The sequence below is a fragment of the Ammospiza caudacuta genome, chromosome 10, assembly GCF_027887145.1.
Source record: "Ammospiza caudacuta isolate bAmmCau1 chromosome 10, bAmmCau1.pri, whole genome shotgun sequence".
Taxonomy (NCBI): Eukaryota; Metazoa; Chordata; class Aves; order Passeriformes; family Passerellidae; genus Ammospiza; species Ammospiza caudacuta.
In genome coordinates, this window is record NC_080602.1 from 11,794,928 (window position 1) to 11,815,939 (window position 21,012).

The following is a 21,012-nucleotide window of genomic DNA, read 5'->3' on the forward strand; positions in this document are numbered from 1 at the left end:
GCTCTTGTTCCTCCCTGTGCCCATTTTGGCAGGGCTGCTGGCCAAGAGCAAAACCTGTTCTGTGCCCTTGTGCCCCTGTCCCACACTCAGCACTGGGGCTGGGGCTCCCCTGTGGGTGGGTGCTCCCTCTGGGTTGTAGGGGTGCTGTTATTCTGGATTGGCACCTCAGCAATTTGGGCCCCTGGCACTTAATAACTGCAGTACCTAATTTTAGTGTAATGGCACTCATTCAATCTGCTGTTCCCAGAATGTGCAAGTGACATAAATTAATGTTACACAGAAAAAGTCAAGTTTCTAGTGTGAGATCAATAGATCATAATGTGGTGATATTTGAAAATACATCTTATTAGCAGTTCATATTTTGGCACTTTCCATGGATTCCCACGAGCTCCCTTCCCTGCTGCCCCAGGGAGCTGCTGTGCATGTGGTTGCTGACAGCATCAGCAGTCCTGTGAGATGATCCTGCCTGTGCTGGATGTCACTTAGTGGCTTTTATCCCTCGGGAAATGAATGGAAAGAGGTTGGAGTGCTGTTGGTTGCTGCAGGGCAGAAGCAGGAGCCTTTGGCATCTTGCAGCAGTTATGAGAGGAGCTTTATTCTGAGCTGGCTGAGGCTGCCCAGGCAGGCAGACATTGCAGGGTGCTGTTGTGAACCAGCCTGAAGAGAAAAGTGAGGCAGGGTGGGAGCCCATGGCTGCTCTCCTGTCCTGGATGAAAGCAGAGCTGCACTGGGAGGATGCTGAGCACACCTGTGTGAGCTGGGCTGTGCCTCTGGGTAGGTGAGCAGGGCTTTTGAGCTTTCAGAGCCCAAACAGCACCATTTACCTGCACTGAGGAGGAAAAGTAACGTAGGGGCTCCCCATGGCAGGGTATGGCTTTGCCTCAGCACAATCCTTCTCAGCTCCAGCTTCTGGGGGCTCTGCAGAGGTGTTTGACAGCTCAAAGTGACTTCCTTGGGGCCAGGGCTCAGGGTAAAGGCTGGCTGTGTTCTGTCTGGGGTCTCCAGTTACTCCTGTGCTTGTCTCCTCCTCCCCACATGCAGGAGATGGGGCTGGGTTGATTTCTCTGCTTGAGTCAGGCTCTTTGGCAAGGGGCTCAGAGCTGAGTTTTACAGCCAGCTGTAAAAATATCCCTCGAGGGCATGTGCACTGCACCTCACCCCTGCCAGCCTTGTGCTGCTTCCTCCTCAGGAGGAAGGTAATCTCCTCTGCAGAGCTCACCATCAGAGCAGATTAGAGCAGCTCCCAGCTCCTCTGGTGCTGCGGAGGGATTGCCATGATCAGAGGTTTGGGCTGGAGCTGTGGGGATGATCCCTCTTTCTGTGAGCCTGGGTGGGAAAGGTGCTGTGCAGCCATTCTGCTGGAGAAGATGCACTTCCCTCTGGTCCCCAGAGCCAGCAGAGCTGTGCTGGGCTTTGCTCAAATGGAAGATGCTTGTGTACACTTCTGTAAGCAATGAAGTGACTCAGGTTGCCCACTCAGTCTTCTCTTTCCACAGACTGTTCCCAGAGTCCCTCCGGATGTGTCTGAAGCATCCTAAATAAGACCTGAGCGCTGTGCTCGAGGTGGAGCTGCTCACAGGAAAATAGGCCACTGCTTTCCTCACACAGGCAGGCATTTAAAGAGCCTGTGAGGGAGGAGTGTGGGCTTGTGGCTAAATCAGAAGTGAGGAGCTGTCCCCTCCTTTGGCACTTCACCTGCCTTCCATGAAATGGGGCCACTGGGAAGCCAGGCTGCAGGCTGGCTGGCTTTTTTTGGTAGCTTGCTTGGTGGGCATTGGCTTTGTGGGTCGCTCCCAGCACCCAGCAGAAATCACTAGGGAGAAACCCAGAAATCACTAGGGAGAAACAGCTCACTTTTTGCCTCGCCTTTCCAACCAGAGTTTCCAAAATGGCTCAGGTTTTTCCCTTTTTTCCCAGAAAAGTCAACAGCAAAACCTGCTTGTCTGAAGTGGGATTAGGCAATTGCCCTTGCAGGAATCCCAGCCTTGCTCCCCTGATCCTTTCTTCAGCCAGTTGCCCTGGCAAAGCATCTATCTCTGTCTTCCAACCTGAGAGGCTGTCTCTTCACTAATTAAATGAGGAATATCACCTCTTTATAATTGTCAGTTGATTTCAAATTAAAAAGGGACCTGTCGGACCAAGAAGAACCTTATCCTCCCTCTGGGGACTGCCTTCCTTTTTATTTAAGTTCTTTTCCAGGATGATAATTCCATCTGAAAGTCTCCTGTGATACTGTGGTAACCCTTGGATGCTATTCAAGTGCATCCTGGCCCCTGGCGTGTGCTCATTGCCTCCTAATTGCTCTAAATAAGTTGGGAATGATGAAATTAAAGTGCCATTGATATGAGGCAGCCCTGGCATGCTGCAGTTACAGGCATGTGAGGGATGTGGACAGATGGGAAGATGTTAGGATAATAGGTATTAAATGCAGATTTTACCCTGTTTGGGATCCCCATCTAAGCACAGTTCAACCTCTTGGTGCAGCAGGTTTGGCAGCTCCTGTGCTGGAGCCCCAGCTGAGCATTTGGCATGGCTGGGGATGAGCAGGACATAAACCTGTGTGACCTCCCTGAGTTTCTGAAGGGCTCTTGGGTAGTGGAATCTCCAGGAACAAGGACATGCAAGATAACCCTGAGTCCACACAATGTCCCCAGTCTGTAAATCCTGGGCTGCTCATCCTTTGGGTGATTCAGTGGTTCAAACTGAAGCAAGAGATGTGGGGTGCTGGATGTGCTCTGATTCATTGAATAGGGCTTGTTGTTCTCTTCATTCCCTTCATCTGTAATTTTGGAGTTGGATTCAGGTTTCAAACCTGAACCAGCTGAGTTTGGGGTTCTGGTGTTGAACCAGAATGGGCAGCCCCCTGCCCTGGCATGCAGGAAAGCTGGGCTGACACCCCAGTGAGCCTGGGATCAGCATTCCCTGCTCCTGACCCTGCCCTGGAGTGGGGACAGCATAGCAGGGGATGTGTGCCCTGGGAGGAGCTGCTTGGTGTCATTCAGTGGCTGCTCTTGTGCTCTGCTCACCTGGAAATGTTGCTGCTTTTAGTGTCCTTGGCTCTGAGAGAAAACAGACTATTTTTGGCATGTGTAGTCAAAGGGGGAGAACAGCACCTTGCTGGCTGGTGGTGCTGCAGTGTCCCATTGCAGCAGAGGGGCCTGGATGAGACCTGACTCCAGATCTTCAGCAAAGGCAGTTTGGTGACAATCTGTTCCCAGCCAGAATAGACTCAACACATCACCCACAGGGTGAAAGTCATCCCAGTCCAGCAATTCCACACTCATCCCCATCACTCAGTGGCCCATCCCTGATCCTGCAGCCCATTTTTGGAGCATACAGGGGGGGCTGGTCCCAGAGCTGCAGGTGAGGATGAGCCTCATCAGTCTGCAGGCACTTTCATAGCCTTACAAGTGTGCTTGGTTTGGTGATTGTGCAGTTAATAGTTTTCTGAAGATAGATGGCAGGTACAGCACAGCAGTTTGCTTTCCAAAAAAATGCCAATCATTCTAATCACTTGCCTAAGATTTGGGTCAGGTCCAGCCACCTGGCTTTGGATAATAACTCTCCCAACTCTTCTTGAGCTAGTCTTGTGTAGCATTGGCATTCTTAGGACAGTTGAAATGGATGGGAGGTGCTCTGACATGGCAGCCAGCTGGCCTCCAGGATGGATGGCTGATTGCAAAGTGATGGAAAGTTACATTTGCTCAGTCTGAGCCAATTCTATTCCTGTCACTGGCCTTGGCTGTGACTTTGGCTTCCCCGTGGCTCATCGGATGCTCACCCTGCAACGTGCTCACCTGGAGGCTTTGGGTTGAGATGGCAGGATCCCGTGCTCTGGGCAGCCCTCCAGGCTCAGGGCTCATCTATCAGAGGAGTTCAAGACCTCTGAATTCTACCTGTTGCACATTTAAAGGCCAGAGGAGCAGATTTATGGCTGTGGTCTGACCTGCTCTGGAACAGAAGCCAGAACTTGTCCCTGGCTGATTGCTTTGTCGAGTGTAGCAGCTCTGGGCATGTGGTTCCCAAAGACAGGGAAGCTGCAGGGTCTTGACTCTGCTGGCAGGCAGCAGAGGTCTCCAGGAGGCTCCCATCTGTTCCTAGCTGGGCTCTTTGGAGTAATCCCTTTGAGTAAGGGGTGCTCCCAGAGTGGCACACCTCTGTGGGGTGTCACTGCCCGATTGCACAGAGGCTCATGGACACTGCCTGGGTTGCTCCTGGTGCCTGAAAGTTCAAATCTCCCCAACACATGGCACCTCCAAGCAAACAGGAGTGGTTATAGTGGCTGTAAGTCCCTACAGGCAGGAAACCCTAGTGTTTGGAGGGATTTAGGTGTAAATGTTCATTCAGTTAACTTTCTCAAAAGGAGCTGCAGGGTTGTCAGCATGATACTACTTGTGCTTTCTGGATGGCCAGTTTCCCTGGGGCCCCGCACCCTGAAGTGCCCTGCTTGTGTTTGTGGGTGTGCTCCCACCCTTTGCTGCTGCTCCCTCTGCTCCCAATTGCAGCCCTAGTGCAGCAGGTGGAATCCTCAACAGAAGGTGTGTGCTGTGACCTTGAGATCCATTCCCAGTGAATCCTTTTCTCCTCATCTTTTTGCATGTCTGTCTGATCATCTCTGCTCTTCTTCTACTTCCCCTTCCCCTGGCCCCTTCCAGGAGGTGCTGCCTTGGGCGGGAACAGGTCTGTGCCAGCTCCCACCAAGAGCCACCCCCTTCCCTGCATGGCTGAGCACAGTACAGGACGTCCCTGGACCTGCAAGGAAAAGCTCCTGATGATTTCCATCAAGAAACAAGCTGGGTACTTCCACAGTGCCTTGGAAGAGGGGGAGCACAGGGCAGGGCTGGCTCATCTGTGCCAGCACACTGGGTTTTGGCCTGGGCTGAAATTGAAAGGAGGAGGAGGAGGAAGGAGCAGTGCTGAGTGGAAAGCCCTGGTGAGCTGGGCTTGGCATGGGTGTGGGAGGAGGGAAGGAGCAGTGCTGACTGCTCCCAGGAGGAGCCACAGGAGCTGTCACCATGTGTCACCCCCTTTTTGGCAGCCCCAGCCTGCTTGGCCATCAAGTGCAGTTAAAAAGGCCAGAACTTGTTTTGCCACCAGAAACTGCTTGATGCTGTAGGCAGCTCTGCCTTGCTGGTCTGTGCCATGCACACTCTGGGCTGGGATTGGTCTGGGAGTTTATTTGGGGAGCAGATCCCTCGGAGTGCTGCCCTGGTGGTGATGGTGCATTTGTTGCATGAGAACTCTGCTAGCTGGGCCAAGCTTCAGTGTTTTGTGGGCTCTGCATCCCCTCCAAACAGGGCAGTCTCACCCCCCTGGCTGGCACTGGGCAGAGCAGGCTGCTCCTGGTCCCCACCTGCCACAGGTGCCCAGAGATGTGCTGGCATTGCTGGCCAGGGCACTGAGGGGACAGAAGGACTCAATTCCTTGTGCCTGATATTTCTGTCAAAGAGCCTTTCACCCAGAGGTGAAGTCACTCACCATGGCCACCTTCAGCAGCTGCTTCTGCATTGTGGGTTGTAAATGTCCCCTTAATTTAGTGCCTGCAGTGCACTAAAGCAGCAACCTTAGCACAGCCTCTGCATAATAACCAGAGAGGCTCTAGATCCTGAGCTCTGACACACAGAGCTCTCCTTGACTGCTGTAGTCCCAGAGGCTGCTGTCTCCTTTACCCTGGGTGCCTCAGCCTCCCCACCACATGCTCTTGAAAGATAACTCCCTGTAAAATAGAGATTTAGTCTAGTCCAGCTGGGCAGTTCAGGCAGTAATGCACTCACATCCCAAATGTTTCAATTCTTTTGGCTAAACTTCCCAGTGAAAGGTGATTTTTTTCTCCTTCATGAAAGAGGATAACAGCTCTGACCTTGAGGAGAGAAATGAGGGTTCAGAGTTCTCTTTCTTTTTGTTTTGTTGCCATTTTTCTTGCAAAATATTCCAGTTGAGAGGGATTTTTTACTTAACCAATTTATACCCAGTGGATAGATTTATTCTGTTCAGCTACCAGCCACACGAAAGCCTTGTTATTCCCTGTGGTATGTGGGTTTTTTTTCCCCCTCAATACTCATAAATACTCTTTGCTAAATATGAATTTTTACTACTTGAAGCAGGAGAAACCAGGTACTCCTGCCCTGTTCTGACCCTGGGTAACCTGAGTGCTGCTTGGGATTGCTTGTTAAATATCCTTCTGTCTCCCCATGCCTGATCCAATTCTGCTCCCTTGTTATTTCCATCTCTCAGGGATAAAGGATCTGCACAAAATTACTTTTGGGAACATCCTTGGAACCAAGAGGTGATTTTGGAGGCAATGCTTCCGAGTCCCACCTGGCTGCTACTTCCCATGCCTCTGCTCCCAGCCAACACCCTGCTGGCCTGGCTTTTAGCAGGAACTGGGCAGAAAAATGGTTTAGCATCATTGTTTCAAGGGAGAAGAGGAAAACGTGGAGATTTGGTTTGAAATTATTTGAGTGAACGTGACAGAAATGCAAGGACTTGACAGCAGAGTTGGTTTAGATTGGGGTAGAAAAGAAATGAGGGGACTTACAATGAAAAGTGGGCTCAGAGGGAGGGAAAAAAGGCAATGTTTCCTTTCAAACACATAAAACCTGGCTGCTTTGATGCTGATGGTGTACTTGATACTCTTTGTGAAACCATTCCATATGACAAAGGCAGTTTTCCAGGCCAGAATTGTTGCTGATGGGTTTGGCTGTGGCAGCTCCTCAAACCCTGGTGCCTGCCTCAGTTTCCCTTCATGGAATCACAGAGTGTTTTGGGTTGGAAGGGACCTTCAAGGACAACCCCCTGCCATGGGCAGAGACACCTTCCACTAGACCAGGACACTCCAAGCCCTGTGCAGGCTGGCCTTGGGCACTTCAGGGATGGGGCAGCCACAGCTGCTCTGGGCAGCCTGTGCCAGGGCCTCCCCACCCTCACAGGGAAGGATTCCTCCCTAATATCTAATCTCTTTTCCCTTCTCTGTAGTTTTTCCATGAGGTTTGGGGCCTTTCAGCTGCCTCATCTCTCCCTTCACCAGGGTGAGCTGGTGCAGGGGACCCACATGGTGCTGCCAGCACCTCCCTTGCTCCCTAAACTAAAGAGATTTAGTTGAGATCTCCAAACTCATTGCAGTGGTGAGCCTGAGGCAGCATCCTTCCCCTGAGAGGCAGCTCTGTCTCTCTGTTTTTAGTTTCTTTGGAGCTCAGATTCTCAGCCTCCTTACCTCTCCACTAGTGCAATGTTTTAGGAACAGATGGGCTTAATTTCCGATTGCCACCCCCTGAACTTGGGAGGAGGCTTGGTTTTGGAGCCAGTCTGCCTCTTGTTCCACGTGAGTCCATCCAGCAGGCTCCTGCCTGCCCTGCCCCTGTGGCCATGGAACTGAGGACCCGGCAAATTGCCCTCTCTGGGATGAGAGAGGCTCTCAGAAGGAAGATTTTCCCTCTCAGTGGATAAATCCATCTCCATGTTACCTTAGTGGCAGTGGCTGAGCATCTTCTTATGCGTTGATACTGCTGAGATGCTTAGTCTAAGCTCCATCTAATCCTCTTTCAGGGAGCTATCAGGCTGGTGATCTCCTACAAACAGGTTTTCCAACACCAGCCTTGGCATTTTGTGGTGTGTGATCGTGCTGGAAGGGTGAGGGTCCTGCTGCACCTCTGCTGCTGCTCCTGAGCTGAGCCAGAAGTGAAAGGGAAAAGGAAACGAACCTACAGGTTTCTAACCTGAGCTCTGTTGGAGTTGGGATTTAGGTGTCTACTCCTGCTTTTATACGGTTTTGTGGCATGTGATTTCCTTATCCAGCTTCTTGTGGAGCATAAATCAGATTTTTATAACTGATTTTGTGTTGGATTAAAGGTTTGGGGTGGTTTTTTTTGAGACCACCCTTATGAATCTGGCCTGTTGTGCTCCTGCCAGTGTACCCTGAGAATCTTGTCACTCTTTGGGAATCAATAGCAGATTTAAAGTGTTTCCAATGCCCTTCTGTGTGTCAAGGCCCAAAATTCAAGGCAGAATTTAGAGGTGCTGCAATGTGCTTGAAAACTCTTGGGCTGTTGAACTTGGCAATCAAAGCCTGATTCCTGAGTGGGAGCCTTGTGTGTGGTTGCCCTCCATTGTCACATTGTCACCCAGACATCTGCATGGGGACAGAGTCACCTGGCAGCAGTGCTGGCACAAGGCACTTGTGGGGACCCAGGGCATGCAGAGAGGCTGTGGGATCTGCTGTTGGTAAGATCTGAGCAGCACCAAGCTGCTTGTGAGACCTCATCCCTGGGATGTGCTTTGGACCAGTTCAGGGATGGACATTGTCCCTCCTGGAGCAAGATGGGCAAAGGCCATTGTGCCATGGGCTGGGCTCCCTGCAGGGAGCACTGGCTGGGGGTGGCAGTGAGCAGTCTCTGGGGGAGAGGGCAGATCCTTGGGCACTGCTGCTGATGCCCTAATGAGCTGGAGCAGAGGCTGGATGGAGTTAAGGGGAATAAAGTGGAGATTTACTGAAGTGCCCCCAAAGGGCACACCCTGGCAGTGCCCAGATGGCTCCAAGATGGAAGCAAAACGGAGCTTGGTCATGAGATCTCACATTTTTATAAGTTTCAGTCCATTTCCATATAGGAGTTAATTGTCCAATTAACAGCTTCAAATGATGAAGTTTCATCCTTCTTACTTGCTTGCCTGCTCTCCTCTTGTCACATTGTTCATGCTTTGGGCCTGAAGTTTGAAGAGTCTCCAGTCCTGGAGTCTCCAGCTGGAACAGGATTGTTTTGTCTCCACCACCCTGTGAAAAGCTCCCAGTAACACTTAAAGTAAAGCTAAAGCTGCACACCAAAACCCCAAGGTATCACTGATGCTGTCCCTTCCTCGTGTCTTGCAGGGCTGTGTGTCTGGGGCTGAGCCAGGTGCCCCCTGCTCGGTGCTGGGTCCCATGAGCCAGGCAGGACCCCCCTGTCCCTCGTGCCCGGGGCTGCAGCGCCCGGCTGTGCCCCCCCAGAGGAGCTGCAGAGAGCTGCTGCCACGGTGAGTGCTGGCCTCTGGCTTCCCTTTGTGAGTCCTCTGGCTTTCCCTTCCCAGGACACCCCCTGCAGAAGGGCTGCTCCAGGGCACTGTTCCTGCTGACTCCATGTGCATCCCAGCCTGCAGCAGGGTCACAGCATGGGGCACCTGTGCCAGCCTGCAGAAAACTGCTCAGAGGGAGCAGCTTATGCACCAAAAAAATTCAGGTTTCAGTCAACAGACTCAGCTCACGAATTCAGGTTGTATTTAGCAAGTGGCTTTGGCTGGGAAAAAAAAAAAGTGAAACACTGAAAAGTTTGATTTTGACATTTTCAAAATGAAACCTTTCAGCCATCTGTTTCAAGATGACATTTCATTTTGATTTTTTTCTAGGTTTTTTTTTTTTTCCCAGGGTGGAGGGGAAGCCACCTACAAACAAAATGAAAGCTTCACTTCAGCCCAAACAAAATGTTTCATTCAGCCCCAAATTATTACTGCAGCTTTAAAATTTGGCAAAGAAATAACAATTACTTTGGTCATCCTGAATGACTTTCTTTTCTCTGTTTAATCACCAGGACAAAAGAGAAGCGTGTGAGGGAGTGGGAGCTGCGGGGCCCATGGCAGGCAGCGTTGGGGGTTTGTGAGTGGGAGCTTGGGAAGAGCCTGTGGTGGCAGAACATGCTGTACCAATGACTTTGGTGATGGCAGAAGCCTGTGGGAGCCAATTTTAGCTACAGCAGAGAGCTCGTGCTGGAGAGGAGAGTGTGCTGTGCTGAGCCCACCTGGAGCCAGCACCTCCCAGGCTCTGGGGGTGGCCCCAGGGTCCAGAGCTGTGCTGGGTGCCAGAGGTGAGTGGTGGGTCTCACCCAGTGCCATTCCCTCCCTGTTAGCTGCTTTCCCATCTGCTCTTTGGGAAAGCCCACTTTGGGGACATAAATGGGAAGCAGAAGGGACCTTCTGGTCTGCCCAGAACCTTTTTGTAGCACTCTGAACAGGAGAAATCACTCTGGGGATGGAGGAGAGCAGGAAGGGACTGGGGTGGGGGAGATCAAGCCCCTGTGGGGCTGCATGGGCTCCTCTCAGCCCCCTGATGGCAGGGAGGAGGTGATCTGACCCCTGTCCCAAATCCCATCATGGCTGGCACCTGGATAGCACTTCCACTTCCCAGCTGGAGAAACCAGCTGTGCTTTCCATTTTCCTCACCCTCTCCACCCCAGTCTGCCCCAAATGTGACCCTTCCCAGCCCCACAGAACTGCTGGGTGTGGAGGAAAGTGCTGGAAGGGGGCTGTGCTTGGTGGGGGCTGCTGGATTCCTTGGATGGGGCTGTGCTGGTTCATGCCCTGGGTCAGGAAGGAGCAATGGAGGCTGAATCATAGAAGGAGAATAGGAAAACCCCAAAATAATGCCATAAGCAAAATGTGTGCAGCAACATGAGGGGCTGCAGGAAGGCTTCTGGGCTGATTTCCTGTGCTGCTGGCACATCCTGGCTGCCCACAGCCTGGCTGTGCAGGACTCCCACTCCAGCAGGAAGGCTCAAACACAGCAGGCAGGTGTCTGGGAGCATGGTGGGACAGCAGGTGTTCAGGATCTGCTCACACGTGCTCCCATGCTTCTGTCAGCACTGGCTCCCTGCTGAAGTGCTGGGGGTTGCTGCCTTTGTTGCAGAGGAAAAAACCTGGCTGTTCAGAGGTGGGTGAGATCAGAAGGGATCACGGTTGCTGCAGGTCTGAAATCAGTGTCTGCCCTTGTTTGGAGGGGAGCTGGTTGTGCCCAAACCTCTGTTGGCTGTTTTGCAGGGGGCTGTGACCCCAGGGTGTGAGTGGCAGGACCTTGTCCCTGTGGGTTTACCCCAGAGGGAATCCTTCTACCCTACTTTGGGAGAGTCTTTCCCCAGGCCCTTACTGGAAACCCCTGAAACTCCAGCATTGTGTCCCTCTGGCTTTCCCACCTTCCATTCTCCTTCTCTGTTTTCATTTCTCCCTCTTTTCCCCCCCTCCCTCCATCTTTATCAGTGGCTAATGAAACAGGCAGGGAGAAACCCAATTCGTACAGTAATTAAATTTACTTAGAGGGTATTCAGCTGGAGTAATGAGAAGTTTAATTCAATGATTAGTTTTTTCTTTCATTAATTAAAAATGGAACAACGGTGCAGTTACAGTGGGCTGCATTGATCCTCCTTGTGGAAAGCTGCTGATGGAGGAGGAGGAGGAAGGAAGGAAAGCTTCTCCTTTTATCTTCTCTGGATGCTGTCCCCACACACATATGCCTCTATTGTCCCCTGTTCCCAGCTGATCCCTTGCCCAGGTGTCCCTGAGTGACTTTAGGTGAGGGGTGCTCAGGGTGGTGAGGAGAGCAGTGGCACAGTTCCCCACACGGGTCCTCTCCCCAGTCTGTCCCCAGCATTTCAGTTTAAAATTGGATCTGAAATATTTGCAGTGGGTGGAAGATTGAAAAGCAGGTCCCAGCCCACAAGAAGTTTGGGGTGGGAGAGTTGTTTTCCATCCTTGCTGAACAGATTTTGATCCATTTAAATATGTTAAACTCATAAACATGTTTTTAGTCTTTTAAAATAAGTGATGTGTGAAAGCAAAAAATAAACCAAATATAAGTAATTTCCCATTTTTCCAATGCCTTCTGCAGGATCTTGAGCAGTGTTAGGACCTCAGATGTCCTTTGAAGCATGATTGGGCAGGTTCTGTTCCCCTCAAGTAGAGGCATTTGTGCTCCACGTTTTGACACAGATGGACTTTTTTTGGTAGCAGTGGGGATTTTTGTAAGATCTGCTTATGTATGAGATCCTGAGGAGGAGTAGACAGAAATAACCCCCCAAAAAAACCAAAGCACCATTAACCGGTGTCACACATCCTGCCTGTGCGGGAGCTGTGCACAGAAGAGGCTGGGCAGGTGAGCAAGCTCTGCCTCCTCCTCCTCCTCACCTGTGCCCTCCCTGCCCACCTGTCTGCCAGGTCCTCTGCTGCTCTGGGGGCTCTGATGGTGAGCCTGGGTTTGAAGCCAGTGAGAGCCAAGAGCACTCAGCACCTCTGGAATTGATGCTTTAGCTTTTCCTGGGTTATCTTGGGGGTGATAACTGCTCCAGGAAAGCTGGTGGGCAAGGGAGAGGCTCCTGGCCAGCCCAGCACTGTGTCCCTGTGCTGGGAGGACAGACAGGCAGAGTCCCATGTGGGACTGGAGCCCCTCCAGCAGTGCTCACACCTCCTGGAGGCTCCTCTACCCCCTGTCTGTGAGTGGCTCAGGACTCAAAGAAATGGGTTTTTTTATGGCAAGAAAGGAGGAATGCATCCCCCTGCTTTGACCTCATCTCCTGAAGCAGCAAAATCTGTGCTGGGAGAGGGTGAATGTGGGGCACTTCTTCCCCCACCTGCAGGAGGGCTGCAGCTGAGCTCTCCTACCTGCAGCACATCTCAGCTGTGGTGGCAGTGGGAGGGAGCCCCAGGCTGGGTAAACTGGGGCACCCCAGTGCTGCCAGCCTGTGCCAGCTCAGCTGCACTGAGCTCCTGGCATCTCTCAGGGCCCAGCCTGCTGTCCCCAGGACTTGTGGCAGTGTTCTGGCTGTAACACAGCATCTCCAAACCCCAGCACATCTGTGGGAGAGGCCTCCTGGGTCTGTGGGGTGCAGTGTCCCCAGTTTGAGCCTCATTGCTGGGGTCCTGAGCTGTGAGAGCCTTTTGCAGCTCAGCTCTTTGGTGATGTTTTGCAGTTCCTGGGTTCTGTGAAGCATTTGGCTGGGAAACAGGGATGCAGCCAGGGGCTGAGCCTGCCTGGGGAGGCTTTTGGAAGGAAGCATCAGCTTGTGCTGACCAGTGAGTGACATCTAGACTTGTAATCAGCTGCAGCAGTGCCTTACAACAGTGTTTTTCCAAGGGGTTTTGCATGCATGTGCTTCTTCAGAGATCACTGCAAATGATTCCCAAGTGCTCTGGCCCAAATCTGTCCTGGTAGCTGTCAGCAGATCAATGCTCTACTAAGTACAGACCTGCTCTATTTCCGTGGGAAAATGGCTCTCTTAAGCAGTTCATTTTGGGCCTTCCAGCAGCAGGGCCACTAAATTTTGGTAGTTGTGTTTTTCTGTCTGTTAAAGCCTTATTTATCACTTTTAAATATCAGCTTGGATGAAGATTGAGCTTCCCTGAGCTCGGTTTTGAGAGGGAAAAGCATTCACAGCTTTTTAATTTCTCTCCTGCTCGCCTCTCAAATGCCAGGTTTAAAGCCCTAATTTTGGTTTCCTTTTTGCTCACAGTGCATGAGTGGAAAGCAGAGGAGAGGCCAAAGCCCAGTGCACACCTGGCATCTGATCCCCCAGCATCCTGCCTTCATCTGACCCAGGTAGGTGAGCTCAGAGCTTTGCTGCATGTGGTGCTCATGTGCATTTGTGGTGCTGAGTCCAGGGCTGGACTGGTTTCCATTGCCAAAATTGTGGTAAAAATGCTTTTTCCTTCCCCTTTAGTCTGGGGTGGCTTCCCATCCCTCCTGGTGGGGTGAGGCGGATGAGTGCCTGTCTCCCATCCCTGCTGGTGGGGATGGCTTCCAGCTGGGAATCTGGGACAGGTGGGAGGTGTTCAGTCAATCAGTCCATCGTGCCTGCTCAGGGGAGTGTTTTACCAGGGGGAGAGACCTCTAAAACGAGTATTTGGATGGTGGTGCTTTTGAGAAAGGGCTTTGTAAAGGGATTGTGTGGGTTTGCTCCAGTTCGTGTTTCATCAGGGAGGGACAAAAGCTGCCCACGTGGAGTGATTCAGGTGGACAGCTCGGGAATGCCGGGCAGGAGCAGTTTTATCCTCCAGGAGAGGGCGGGCAAGAGGGTCCTCCAAAAGCGCTGCCTTTAGGGATTGCTCTGTTCTCCCTGCTCTCCTTGCACGGCTTCCCCGGCTCAGCTCCTCCCCACGCTCTTGCCGGGACAGTTAAAAGAGACAGGAGCAGCTTTGGGCTTGTTCTGCACATCCCCAGCCTCAGCTGGCTCTGGGAGCTGTCAGCCTGATGCAGGAGATGCGTGAGACAGCAAACATCAGAGCTGACTGGGCTGAGGCAATTTCCCAGCATGTCAGTCCTCGAGAGAGAATAAAAAGGATCTCTCGGTGAAGAGCAGAGTTTGGTTTCCTAATGAAAAAAAAAAAAAAAAGAAATTAGGATGATTCAAGCATCTTTCATCTGCCACAGCTGGGGGAGGGTTTGTTGAAGCTGGATGTTGTCCAAGGTAGTAGGAGATGGAGGAGTGTGCTGGGATCTCTGTTTGACAGGAGTAGGGACACTCCTACCTGGGCAGAGCACAGGGGCTCACTGGGGGCTCCCAGGGGTGCTGCTCCATGCCTGGTTCAGGAAAAGAGAATCAGTACAGTGAGGCAGAACTCTTTCACACTCAGATATGTAATTTCTCCCTTATGTTGCTCCTTGCTCAAAGCAAAGAGCAGGCTGCATAGGCTCAGCCTGGTGCATGCAAAAAGGGACCTGTCCTTACCTTGCCTCACATTCCTGTGTGAGAGGAGCCTGTGGAAGGCATTTCCAGCTTTGCAGGGAGGTGTTTGTAGCTTCTTGTTGCTGTTTTCCGTTTTATGGTAATCAGGAATGAGCCCAGACATCCCTCCCTGCTCCCACAGGTGCTCTGAGTGCATTGGACCCTGGGAGAAGCTGTGTGTGAAAGATGCTCCAAGGAGGAGCTCCCACGGTGTCAGGGCTGACAGAGCAGCTACAGGGACCATGGAAATAGCAGTTTTCTGTGAAAATACCTTTTCAACAGCAAGCTCTGAAGTGCATTTATTTTTAGTGATTGTCTCTTAAAATTCTGCTGGGAAATGATCTTGCTGGTTAAAGTCCTCCTTGAAAATATAAGCACCAAGAACCATCTGCTCTGTGTTTGGATTTGGGTGTTTTTCTTTCAGAGTGCTCTTTGCAAAAACTGAAGGTTTTTCCTAAGAACAGTATATAGAAAAGGAGGTGGTTTTGGTTTTCCTTCTGCTTTTTCCTTTGAGAAAAGGAGAAAAGTTATTTCCTAGGGAATTTGGGATAATGAGGGAGATGGGTGTGTGGCCGGTTTCTCAGGCTGCTCTGTCCACTAAACAGTGCAAGAAGAGGGCAGCCAGGCACAGCTGGGGTCCCAAACACCCCACAGACCCCTGCCCTGCCCAGAAGCTTGGAGGGAAGCAGATGTGGTGCTGGGAGCAGGGATCTCAGCCTGAGCATCCAGCAGGCACAGGAGCTCTCTCCTGAAGGAGCCTGCAAACCTTGGGCTGGGTGATGTGGTCAGAGGCTTTATTTAGTTCTGAGCCTGAGTGGGTTTTTAATGCATGAATTTTTAGTGTTCTGAGTAGATCTTTGAACTGCTGTGGTTTCTGAGGGATGTTTCTCTTCCTCTCTGACTGCATGTGTCATAAATGCTCCCAAAAAACCCCCCATGTCCTCTCTAGCTCTGATGATGTGGCCATGGGCTTGCAGCAGGGTTTCCACCAAGCCCCTGTGGAACGTTTTGGATTCTATTGAAAATGAAGTTTATGGTGTCAAGGTTACATCAAAAGCCTCACAAGCTGGGGGAACATGAAGGACAGGCAGCAATGTTGGGGCTGTCCCAGGGACAGTGGGGACACCAGGACCACTCTTGTCTTCAGCTGCCCCAAATGCTGTGGTTAAACAGTGGGACTGGGAGAGCTGAGAGAGAGAACTGGGCTAGAGGAAGGAGTGTCACACAGGGAGAGCTGTCTGTGGAATCTTCTGGAAGGTTGGTTTCTTCTCCCCAGTAGGGCGAAGGCAAGCCCTGAATTTCTGCTCTGTGCCTTACCTGGTTCCCACCTGGCTCTCTGGATTAAAACAGATTTCTTCTCAAACATCTCCCTCCAAGGGCTGACAAAGATATTAAGAGATTTTTTCTTTTGTTAAAAATAATTCTTAATTAAATTAATTAATTAAAAATAATTTCTAATTTTGCAAAAATCTACCAAGCCAGGCAGAGGGCCCTACCCAAGGGTGGCACCTGGAGTTCATTTGCTAGATGTCACCATCAGCAAATTTGCTGTGGCTGTCACCATTTGCTGGATGTCAAGCAGCTCTGCAGAGCCCACTGGCGGGATCTTACAAGAGGGTCTGATGCTCAGGGTTTGGTGGGGACCATCAGGGACTCTTTGTGGCAGGACTCTGGGCACTGTGTTTGTTACTCTGGGAGGTTTTCTAGCAGTTGAGGCAGCTCTCCCTTGTCTTGGGCTGGGAGATGATATCGTGTGCACACACAGCTTTGGGATGTCACATCAATGTTAACCACAGGGAAGAAGTGAGAGTGGAGGTGGGTGTGCATGGCAGTTTGTTTCTTTGGGTTTATGCCTTGATACTTTCTGCTTAATTGCACCCTGACAAGCTCCAAGGGGCAAGGAGGGGTTTTAAAGCAGCTTTAAAAAAGAAATAAAATTACCTTCCATGAAATATTTAGGATAGCCTGACTGCTTTTTAAAGACTGTTCTAATTACTCCTGCAAGGCTTCCACTTCTCCTGCTCTCACTGCACATGGAGAGAGGCAGCAGGAGTGTTTGTCCTGGTTAGCACTGAGGGGCTGGCATGGTTTGTATTCACTGCAGGGAGGTGATCACTGCATTGACCTTGGAGATGGTGAGCTGGGAGTCAGAGGGCTGCTTTGTTCCTGTGGATGTTTGCTGGTGATGGACTCAGGGCTTGAGAGGGAATGGAGGCAGTTTAGTGACACATTAGGGTATACTAGGAACAAGAATAATGTCCCTGCACCCCATGGCTCCCTCCTGGCTGTGTCCTGCCCCCCATGGCTGTGGGGAGCACGTGGCTTGCCTGTGGAGACAGGCTGCTCTAGGAAGTGCTCTCCCAGTGCTGTGAGGTGTAATCCAAAATTAGTATCCCATTCACTTGCTCTTAGGTCTGTTAGCTCTGCAAGGCTAATAGAGCTTAAAAAAAAAAAAAAAGTCTCTTGTCACCAAAATCAGCAGCTCTGAGTCAGAACATGCAGAGGGAGCAGACTTGCTGATTAAGGCAATGTTGATGTTGTGAGTGGTCACCTGGCCACAGCAGGGCCCTGGGACTTGCCTGAGAATCTCTCTCAGAGCCTGGGAGGGGTCCTTGGTTCCCATCTTGGTGCCTAAACCACCAAGTGAGGAGGATGAAGGCATGAACATCAAAGCCAGCCAAGCCATGGAGCGTTCCCAGTGCCGTGCCATGTTCCACAATTAATCACTGCCACCCACACTCCACCTTCTCCCTTCCTTGAATCCTCTCTTGCCTGGCTCCGGAGCAGGGAATGGAAGCAGCTCCAGTTTTATGAATCAATCAAAGACAATGGCTGCTTTTGAGGGCTGCTGATTTAGAGAGCCTTTTGCAAGCATGTGTGCAGTGTGATTTCTTATCAGAGCACAGCTCTGGAGGAGCTTGCCAAGAGGAGCTGTTCCAGCTCCAGGCCACATCCTGGGGAGACGGCCTGAGTGGTCCTTTCATCTACAAATAAAACAAACAGGAACAAAGGAGGCAATAATATTGACTTTCATCATTGATATTTCCATTTATCTCATACAGTTACTAATAATTAGTATTTCTGTAGCTGGATGGGTATAGCTCAATCTCACTGTTTCAGGGGAGCCTGTTAATGTCACTGCCAAACCCAGGCTTGCATAAAGCACTGGGCAAGTGCCAGTGCACTGCACTGGGGTGGAGGGATGGGAATGGAGCAGGGCTGGACCTGCAGGGGAGGTGAGAGCCTGTGGAGCAGGGAACAGTGGGGCAGCAGCTCTGGGGAAGGGACACAATGGGCAGGGCCTGAGTCAGCATTGCTGTGCCTGTGGTGGGGTGAGAGAGCTGTGTGAGCTGGCCCTCATGGGGCTGCCATCATCCAGCCCCTGCTGCATCTTCTGGCACAGCTGGAGCACAGCTGGGCTGTGCTGGGAGGAAAGGGCCAGACTGGCACTTGGTCTTGGAGGATGTACTCCAGGTGGAGGATGTGCTGAGCTGCAACCCCAGAGCCCTCCCCAGGGTGGGATGTGCCCCCAGACTGTATCAGCAACCCCCCCCATGTCTCCCACCCTGGGATATGTGGGGAACCAGGGCAGATTCCTGCTGGATCTGTCCCACCTGCCCCAGGGCACCCGTGTGGTTCATGCAGACACTCCCCACAGCCCCTGCAGCCTTGTTTGTTTCCTGGTGCTTCATTAGTCATTCCCTGTTCTCCTTTAAACCCAGTTGTGGTGCAGTCTGTGGGTGCCTTGTGCCTGTGTGTGCACAGAGCTGGCCTGGATCTCCTCTGGGATTCCAGAGGAGGTGGGACACTGAGGTTTCCATGCTGCTGCTCTCCCGTGTTACTGTGGAAGCTTTGACACACAACTGCTCTGCCAATCATCCTGGGTCAGTCTGGAGGCCCATTTCTTGCGTCTGTGTTTTTAATTGTCCTGTTCAGTGTGCATCCTGACCACTCCTGTGAGGGATGGCTTCCAGCATTCCCAATTCCACAGGAGCTGCTGTCAGGGCAGCCGCAGGGACCTGCAGGCAGCGAATGCAAATGCAGGGCGGCGCTTTTATTAGGATTTAAATGAGTTTAAGACTGTTCAGAATTACAATGTGATTTGAGCCAGGAGGGGCTTATAAAACTGCTATGAGTTCATATATTACACAGTAAACATGCCCAAGCCCATGGCTCCTGCTCAGCACTGTTCTCACTGAGGTGGGGAGGGCAGTGGGCAGCTCAGCCCTGTTGCCCCAAGGTGTTCCCATGGGGAAGGGATCTTTGGGATGGGAGATGAGCTGCAGTCATGGAGCTGGCTGTGCAGGGAAGCTGGTCCCTGTTCATAAACCTGAGCCTGTGGTGCAGTACAGGTGTGTACAGTCTCTGGCTGAAAGGTAGGGGTGCAGGAGGGGCTTGTGGGCGTGTTTTGGGTCAGAATTACACTACTTTATCCATTCCTCCCTTTATAGCTCTCCTGTATGAAGTGGCAGGGATGCCTCAGTGCTAGTTGTGCTGAAGGATGCTGTGCAGTGAGTTGTGCTTTCCCTGGGTGACCCTTCCCTGGGCCAGACCCCACTCCACAATCTGGGAGCAGTGAGCTTTCTCCAGGTGCTCCAGCCTGTGCCAGCCCCAGCTTGCACCTCCCTGGAGACCTGCTGGTTGTACAGGCAGTGCCCATGAAGGCTTTAATGGCCTTTAATATAATCACTGGCAGCTCTGTGCAGAGATGGGTGCTGTGAGAGCTGTACCTGTGTGCCAGGAGTCCTGGGCCTGTGACACCTGGGAGCCACCACAGTGATGGAATTCTCTTCTACTTCCTCAGCCAGAACAGGAATGAAAGGGAAGCTTGAGCTATTGGCTTGGGATGTTCGTGCTTCGCCTCGTTTCAGTGCTGTGCTTTTGATCTCTGAAGGATACAGCTGAATATTTGAATGAGAAATACGTGGTAGTGTTGAAATCCTAGACAAAATGCCTTTTGTGCCTCCCTGCATGTTTATTTGCGTAAGAAAGTGTTTTGCTGGAGAAACACAGGAAGGAGCTGGAGGGAGGGGAAGGCGGGGGGAGTGGGGCAGTGAGAGCTTTGGGGAGCTCAGTGCAATTCCAGGACACTTAAAAGCCTCTCATTGTCGGTGGCAGACAGCGACATCGGAGGCAGCTCAGGCAATTGGCTGAGACGAATCGTTTCGTTTGATGTCTTTGTTGGTACCTCACTGGTTAAGCTCCTGTGTTATATATTTATTATTATTACACACAAAGCACATGAGAATTACAGATCTACATACATATGTACGTCTCGGGATGCACAGTTATCTCCCATGAATGACCTTGCAGGCAGCAAATAATGTCCCCAAATAATAACCACGCCTGCGTGGTGCTGCTGAGCAGCGGGATGTTTGTTCTGTAGGTCCGGGGAGCCAGGCCCCTTTTGGGCTCTCACACCAGGGAATAGGGCTGCCGCTGTGTTTGCCACAGGAGGGAGCATTCCCCTCGTTCCCAACAAGAAAGGTTTCACTGCCTTCAGGAGGCACCGAGGGAAGCGCCTTTGACAGGCAACACGCTGCTAAGGAAAGCTGCTTTCCCCAGAGAGGGAAGATTGGTGCTGGTGCCTGCGGGAGAGGGGAAGGTGGGGGTGACAGGAGCAGCGCTGCACGGAGGAGAGCTGGCAGGGCAGGGTGTGAGGCACCCTGGTGGCCAGACCCGCTGCGGGCACTGGGATGGCACTGGAGAGGCTCAGCTGCCCTGTTCCATGGAGCCCTGGCTCTGGCCAGCCCCGCAGTGCTGTCCTCGGTGGGGATGGGAGGAGGGGTTGTGTTCAGGGCTACGCTGGCTGGGAGATGTGAGCTGCATCCGGCAGCCCAGATCAAAGGCACCTCAGCCAGCAACATCCACCAGAAAGCCTTTAATGCCCAGCCCTGGAGCAGGGAGATTTGCTCAAGGGACTCATTTCCTTGCCTGAATGTAAAAAACTGTGTCAACTTGACATTCAGGAAATTTTATTTAATACCTTTTTATTCATTTAACAGTTTAGTTAATTGCAATGCTCTTTTTTTTTTGTTATTTTTATATACTTCTTTTTAATTCATTCCAGCTCTGTCCTTCTATACACTTTGTTCTTTAAAGCCATTTATTGTCTGTGCTGGTTCTCTGGGTGCATGGGGAAGGAGGGGGGTGCCCCAGCTGCACCCACATGCCAAAGCCCTCAGTAGCTCTGGTGACACAAGCCTGTCTCAGCACATCAGGACAAGATTTCACAGTATTGTTTAGGCTGGAAAATACCTCTGAAGATCATTGAGTCCAACCACTAACCCACCACTGCCAAGCCTGCTGCTGAACCATGTCCCCAGAGACCTGCTTCTGTTTTGCTGAATTGTTTGTTTGGGGCAGAAAAGCAGAAAAAGGATAACGTCCCGGGGTTTCATTGTGCTGTTTTCTCTATTAATTAATTGCTGCTTTCCTTTTGTAAGAAAACTTTAGTTGGGAAGTTCCTTGACTTTTATTTTAGAGAGCTGGGTAAATCCTTGGAAATGTCCAGATGTAAAGTGAAACATCATTTTATTTCTCTGTTTTAGATTCACCA

General features: G+C 51.4%; 1 protein-coding gene across 2 annotated transcripts in view; it reads left to right on the top strand.

Moving 5' to 3' along the window:
- Positions 1-21,012, top strand: part of LINGO1 (leucine rich repeat and Ig domain containing 1) — a 129,361-nt gene that overhangs the window by 58,219 nt on the left and 50,130 nt on the right. The window contains exons 3-4 of one of the 2 annotated variants that reach the window (XM_058811492.1): positions 8,864-9,006; positions 13,242-13,327. The gene's annotated coding sequence lies outside the window, so the exon portion shown is untranslated. The remainder of the gene's footprint in view (positions 1-8,863; positions 9,007-13,241; positions 13,328-21,012) is intronic. The other variant, XM_058811493.1, reaches the window with a different exon arrangement.